Source organism: Clarias gariepinus, chromosome 28, assembly GCF_024256425.1.
Source record: "Clarias gariepinus isolate MV-2021 ecotype Netherlands chromosome 28, CGAR_prim_01v2, whole genome shotgun sequence".
NCBI lineage: Eukaryota > Metazoa > Chordata > Actinopteri > Siluriformes > Clariidae > Clarias > Clarias gariepinus.
In genome coordinates, this window is record NC_071127.1 from 5,963,180 (window position 1) to 5,969,791 (window position 6,612).

General features: G+C 33.3%; 2 long non-coding RNA genes across 2 annotated transcripts; one reads left to right on the top strand and one right to left on the bottom strand.

Moving 5' to 3' along the window:
• Positions 1-301: 301 nt before the first annotated feature.
• On the top strand, positions 302-1,877 carry LOC128516063 (uncharacterized). Its single transcript, XR_008356734.1, has 3 exons — positions 302-412; positions 1,309-1,381; positions 1,781-1,877. It is a non-coding gene; the product is annotated as an uncharacterized LOC128516063 (long non-coding RNA).
• A 2,929-nt stretch (positions 1,878-4,806) lies between these two features.
• LOC128516062 (uncharacterized) lies at positions 4,807-6,389 on the bottom strand. The gene is made up of 3 exons (XR_008356733.1): positions 6,272-6,389; positions 5,303-5,375; positions 4,807-4,903 (listed from the first exon to the last, which is right to left on the bottom strand). It is a non-coding gene; the product is annotated as an uncharacterized LOC128516062 (long non-coding RNA).
• Between the last annotated feature and the right edge of the window lie 223 nt (positions 6,390-6,612).

A 6,612-nucleotide genomic window follows, 5' to 3' on the forward strand; every position in this document is an offset into this window, starting at 1 on the left:
CTTTTTCCCTTATAAATGTCGTTTTTTCCCTTATAAATGTGTTTTTTTTTATTGAAAATGTCCGCTTTTTCCCTTATAAATGTAGTTTTTTCCCTTATAAATGTGTTTTTTTTCCATTAAAAATGTCCGCTTTTTCCCGTGTAACTGTGCGCTTTTTCCCGTGTAAATGTCTGCTCTTTACCGTTTGTGCGCAACTACTTCTTTCCCGTGTGAGAACTCTTTCTCCAGTATTTTGCAAGCTAAAAGCTAAAGCTAGTGCGCAAAGGACTATGGGAGTGGGGTCAAAACGCAACTGAACACGGAACCTTTCCCGGATATCAGCTCCAGGAGTTAACATCATGGAGTATACAGTGAATTATAGCGTGATAAAGTTATAATTTTCACTAAATTTTCAACTGCACACAATTACCAGGTAATGTTTAATATATAAAATTAATCAGATTTTTACTGTTTTAGGCACTAATGATAACTTTGTAGCAGTGTTAATACTATTGGAGTGTTTGGGGGAAATGCCGAGCCGAGTGTAAATGGCAGTGATTAAAAGGAATATTATCTCATTTAGACCATTAAACACTGATGTAAACCATCAGCTCCATGGCATCTCTGTAATATACATCCACATATGGATTTATAAGCAAGCTAATATCACTATGCTAACCGCTAGCGCTTAGCATGGGGAAACTAGCTTGTTTATTAATATATATTAGTTTAATAGTGTATTTGGACACCTATACGTGATGTAAACAGTTAGCTCTATTGTTTCTGTAAAATGCCTGTCCAAATATGGATCTATAAGCAAGCTAATATCACTATGCTAACCGCTAGCGCTTAGCATGGGGAAACTAGCTTGTTTATTAATATATATTAGTTTAATAGTGTATTTGGACACATATACGTGATGTAAACAGTTAGCTCTATTGTTTTTGTAAAATGCCTGTCCAAATATGAATCTATAAGCATATATTTATGCTAAGCGCTAGCTTACTAAAAGAGCTAAGATAGCAGCAACTATTGCTAATTATCCCTGAGCTGCTCCTGTTATGTGCTAAATGTTACAGATGGTTAACGAATTGTTGTATGTAGTTTATTGGAGCTCCTGAGTGCCATATAATGTATACTGCTGTATAATGTAGTGGTTTTATCATAGCTAGAGATCTTCTGAATAGTTAGTTATGTGCTTACACAATGTATGTAACAGTCAAGAAAAGGGGCTTTTGTTCAGGTTCTATCTATTCTAGTCATTAAAGTCATTAAATATATGTTTATACTCCTTATAATATGTATGATTGTGTGTTTTTCTTCTCACAGTGAACTGTGTGTAAATCATCAACTGCCTGTGTATCAGCTGATTTCTACACCAGCTTTACATCCTGAGCAGAAGGTGAGTGCTCTGAAGTATTTACCTCTCTTTTCAAGAACACCACTGAGCACATCTTAATCAGGGGACAGGGACACATTTCTCTTCATGAACATGTGTGTGTTAATGAATGGTGAAGATGGGGCCAAATTTTGCAGCAATCCTTAATAGCAAAACCAAATAATTGGTTTTAATACACAGCATTACTAAAAGCTTGCATTCTATGAAATTTTGTGTGCGTGCCTGCCTGCGTGTGTCAAACTGATGTCATATGATGTCAAACATCATGAAGTGATATTAACTTGCTTATAAACCCATATGTGGATGTATATTACAGAGATGCCATGGAGCTGCATAGTAACACCATGAAGTCTTTTTACTAGACACTTATAATAACATGTCTTTATTTCTCCCCTGTTGTAGATTGTCGTGGAGAGGACGGACCCTTGATGCTCTGCCTTTTTGCACCAACAATACATACATGTATTTTATTAATTTGTAAATAAAGTCTTTAATATAATTTTATAGTTGAGTATTTATTTCTAGTTTGCTTATTATTTAGCAAAACAGTTAAAGTGCATGTAAAGCATTGCTGCAAATGACACTGAATAGAATCAGATGTTACTCCACTCTGTGTGAGGGTACAGGCTTATATACAGTATGTGATTTTAGCATCAATAATGTTTTTCTACTAACTAAAGCATGCTGCCTTGGAGATATTAGTGACATCTCTCTTTCAGTTCGAACAACATATTCCATAATATTTATGAATACATTAATCCCATATGTTCAGCAGTTAAAACAGAGGTTTTTAACATTTTACAGCGAAGGACTCCTTCAACTGTAAAACAAATACCTCTGCATACATTTACTTATACTGCATTTCCAAAATTACATTTTTATGTTATTCAAAAAGTAAAACCTTTTGTTTTCATTTAAATGATTAATGATTAAATGATCCATGAAAATCAAAAATCTAGTATGTCAAAATATTAGAATATTTCACTTCGATCATGGGGAAGACTGCTGACCTAACAAGTTGTCCAGAAGATGATCATCTACACCTTCCAGAAGGAGTGTAGGCCCTCAAGGTCAAACTTTACCACCAACTATTTCACTGACCATGTTGTTGCTTGATTTGCCAGCCATCTCACCTGACCTTAGGTTTCATGGGAAAGATGAGCTGAAATCTGAGATAAATTTCAAGCTGAATGCTTCAAGTGTGATCTGCAAACATAACCAGGGTGTCATGTTTAACAGCTTAATGCAATGGGTTACATAAAAACACCAACTATTTGTTGTATCTATGTAGGCTTATGAATAGTGGCAACGTATATCTACTGTATGTACAGTGAATGTATGTTCAAGAATAAGAGTATCATAAATTGACCAATAATTAAAATACACATGTAAACAATGAGTCTGTCATTTGAAATGCCGTTTATCTAAAAAAATTAGAATATTGTGCAAAAGTGTTTAAGTTTTAAAATTATTGGGGGGGAAACACATTCACAAGGGAAACGTCATACACATAGAAAAAAAAATCATAGAGCACAATAAAAAAATTATATATTCACAAGGAAAAAAATTACACTAACAAGGGAAAAATAATGCACTTACAAGGGAAAAATAATGCACTAACAAGGGAAAAATAATACATTCACAAGGGAAAATGTATATACTTATAGGTGAAAAATAATACATTTACAAGGGAAAAATTTATATACTTATAGGTGAAAAATAATACACATTTACAAGGGAAAAATTATATACCTACAAGGGAAAAATTCCCCCTTGATAATATATGCTGTTTCCCTTGTAAATGTGTTTTTTTTCCCTTGTAAGTGTGTGCTTTTTCCCTTGAAAATGTATGCTTTTTCCATTATAAATGTCATTTTTCCCCTAAAAATGTATGCTTTTTTTTCTTATAAATGTGTTTTTTACCCTTGTAAATGTGTGCCTTTTCCCTTGTAAATGTTTACTTTTTCCCGTGTACGTATATTATTTTTTTCTTGTATATGTGTGCTTTTTCACGTGTACTTATATTACCTTTTCACCTTGAAAATGTGTACTTTTTCCCATGTAAGTATATTATTTTTCCCTGGTGAATATAGTATTTTTCCCTTGTAAATGTGTATAATTTTTCCCTCGTAAATGTATTATTTTTCACCTATAAGTATATAAATTTTTCCCTTGTAAATGTATTATTTTTCACCTATAAGTATATAAATTTTTCCCTTGTAAATGTATTATTTTTCACCTATAAGTATATACATTTTCCCTTGTGAATGTATTATTTTTCCCTTGTTAGTGCATTATTTTTCCCTTGTAAGTGCATTATTTTTCCCTTCTTAGTGTATTATTTTTTCCTTGTAAATGTATAATTTTTTTCCTTGTGAATATATAATTTTTTTATTGTGCTCTATGTTTTTTTTTTTATGTGTATGATGTTTCCCTTGTGAATGTGTTTCCCCCCCAATAATTTTAAAACTTAAACACTTTTGCACAATATTCTAATTTTTTTAGATAAACAGCATTTCAAATGACACTCATTGTTTACATGTGTATTTTAATTATTGGTCAATTTATGATACTCTTATTCTTGAACATACATTCACTGTACATACAGTAGATATACGTTGCCACTATTCATAAGCCTACATAGATACAACAAATAGTTGGTGTTTTTATGTAACCCATTGCATTAAGCTGTTAAACATGACACCCTGGTTATGTTTGCAGATCACACTTGAAGCATTCAGCTTGAAATTTATCTCAGATTTCAGCTCATCTTTCCCATGAAACCTAAGGTCAGGTGAGATGGCTGGCAAATCAAGCAACAACATGGTCAGTGAAATAGTTGGTGGTAAAGTTTGACCTTGAGGGCCTACACTCCTTCTGGAAGGTGTAGATGATCATCTTCTGGACAACTTGTTAGGTCAGCAGTCTTCCCCATGATCGAAGTGAAATATTCTAATATTTTGACATACTAGATTTTTGATTTTCATGGATCATTTAATCATTAATCATTTAAATGAAAACAAAAGGTTTTACTTTTTGAATAACATAAAAATGTAATTTTGGAAATGCAGTATAAGTAAATGTATGCAGAGGTATTTGTTTTACAGTTGAAGGAGTCCTTCGCTGTAAAATGTTAAAAACCTCTGTTTTAACTGCTGAACATATGGGATTAATGTATTCATAAATATTATGGAATATGTTGTTCGAACTGAAAGAGAGATGTCACTAATATCTCCAAGGCAGCATGCTTTAGTTAGTAGAAAAACATTATTGATGCTAAAATCACATACTGTATATAAGCCTGTACCCTCACACAGAGTGGAGTAACATCTGATTCTATTCAGTGTCATTTGCAGCAATGCTTTACATGCACTTTAACTGTTTTGCTAAATAATAAGCAAACTAGAAATAAATACTCAACTATAAAATTATATTAAAGACTTTATTTACAAATTAATAAAATACATGTATGTATTGTTGGTGCAAAAAGGCAGAGCATCAAGGGTCCGTCCTCTCCACGACAATCTACAACAGGGGAGAAATAAAGACATGTTATTATAAGTGTCTAGTAAAAAGACTTCATGGTGTTACTATGCAGCTCCATGGCATCTCTGTAATATACATCCACATATGGGTTTATAAGCAAGTTAATATCACTTCATGATGTTTGACATCATATGACATCAGTTTGACACACGCAGGCAGGCACGCACACAAAATTTCATAGAATGCAAGCTTTTAGTAATGCTGTGTATTAAAACCAATTATTTGGTTTTGCTATTAAGGATTGCTGCAAAATTTGGCCCCATCTTCACCATTCATTAACACACACATGTTCATGAAGAGAAATGTGTCCCTGTCCCCTGATTAAGATGTGCTCAGTGGTGTTCTTGAAAAGAGAGGTAAATACTTCAGAGCACTCACCTTCTGCTCAGGATGTAAAGCTGGTGTAGAAATCAGCTGATACACAGGCAGTTGATGATTTACACACAGTTCACTGTGAGAAGAAAAACACACAATCATACATATTATAAGGAGTATAAACATATATTTAATGACTTTAATGACTAGAATAGATAGAACCTGAACAAAAGCCCCTTTTCTTGACTGTTACATACATTGTGTAAGCACATAACTAACTATTCAGAAGATCTCTAGCTATGATAAAACCACTACATTATACAGCAGTATACATTATATGGCACTCAGGAGCTCCAATAAACTACATACAACAATTCGTTAACCATCTGTAACATTTAGCACATAACAGGAGCAGCTCAGGGATAATTAGCAATAGTTGCTGCTATCTTAGCTCTTTTAGTAAGCTAGCGCTTAGCATAAATATATGCTTATAGATTCATATTTGGACAGGCATTTTACAAAAACAATAGAGCTAACTGTTTACATCACGTATATGTGTCCAAATACACTATTAAACTAATATATATTAATAAACAAGCTAGTTTCCCCATGCTAAGCGCTAGCGGTTAGCATAGTGATATTAGCTTGCTTATAGATCCATATTTGGACAGGCATTTTACAGAAACAATAGAGCTAACTGTTTACATCACGTATAGGTGTCCAAATACACTATTAAACTAATATATATTAATAAACAAGCTAGTTTCCCCATGCTAAGCGCTAGCGGTTAGCATAGTGATATTAGCTTGCTTATAAATCCATATGTGGATGTATATTACAGAGATGCCATGGAGCTGATGGTTTACATCAGTGTTTAATGGTCTAAATGAGATAATATTCCTTTTAATCACTGCCATTTACACTCGGCTCGGCATTTCCCCCAAACACTCCAATAGTATTAACACTGCTACAAAGTTATCATTAGTGCCTAAAACAGTAAAAATCTGATTAATTTTATATATTAAACATTACCTGGTAATTGTGTGCAGTTGAAAATTTAGTGAAAATTATAACTTTATCACGCTATAATTCACTGTATACTCCATGATGTTAACTCCTGGAGCTGATATCCGGGAAAGGTTCCGTGTTCAGTTGCGTTTTGACCCCACTCCCATAGTCCTTTGCGCACTAGCTTTAGCTTTTAGCTTGCAAAATACTGGAGAAAGAGTTCTCACACGGGAAAGAAGTAGTTGCGCACAAACGGTAAAGAGCAGACATTTACACGGGAAAAAGCGCACAGTTACACGGGAAAAAGCGCACATTTTTAATGAAAAAAAAAAACACATTTATAAGGGAAAAAACTACATTTATAA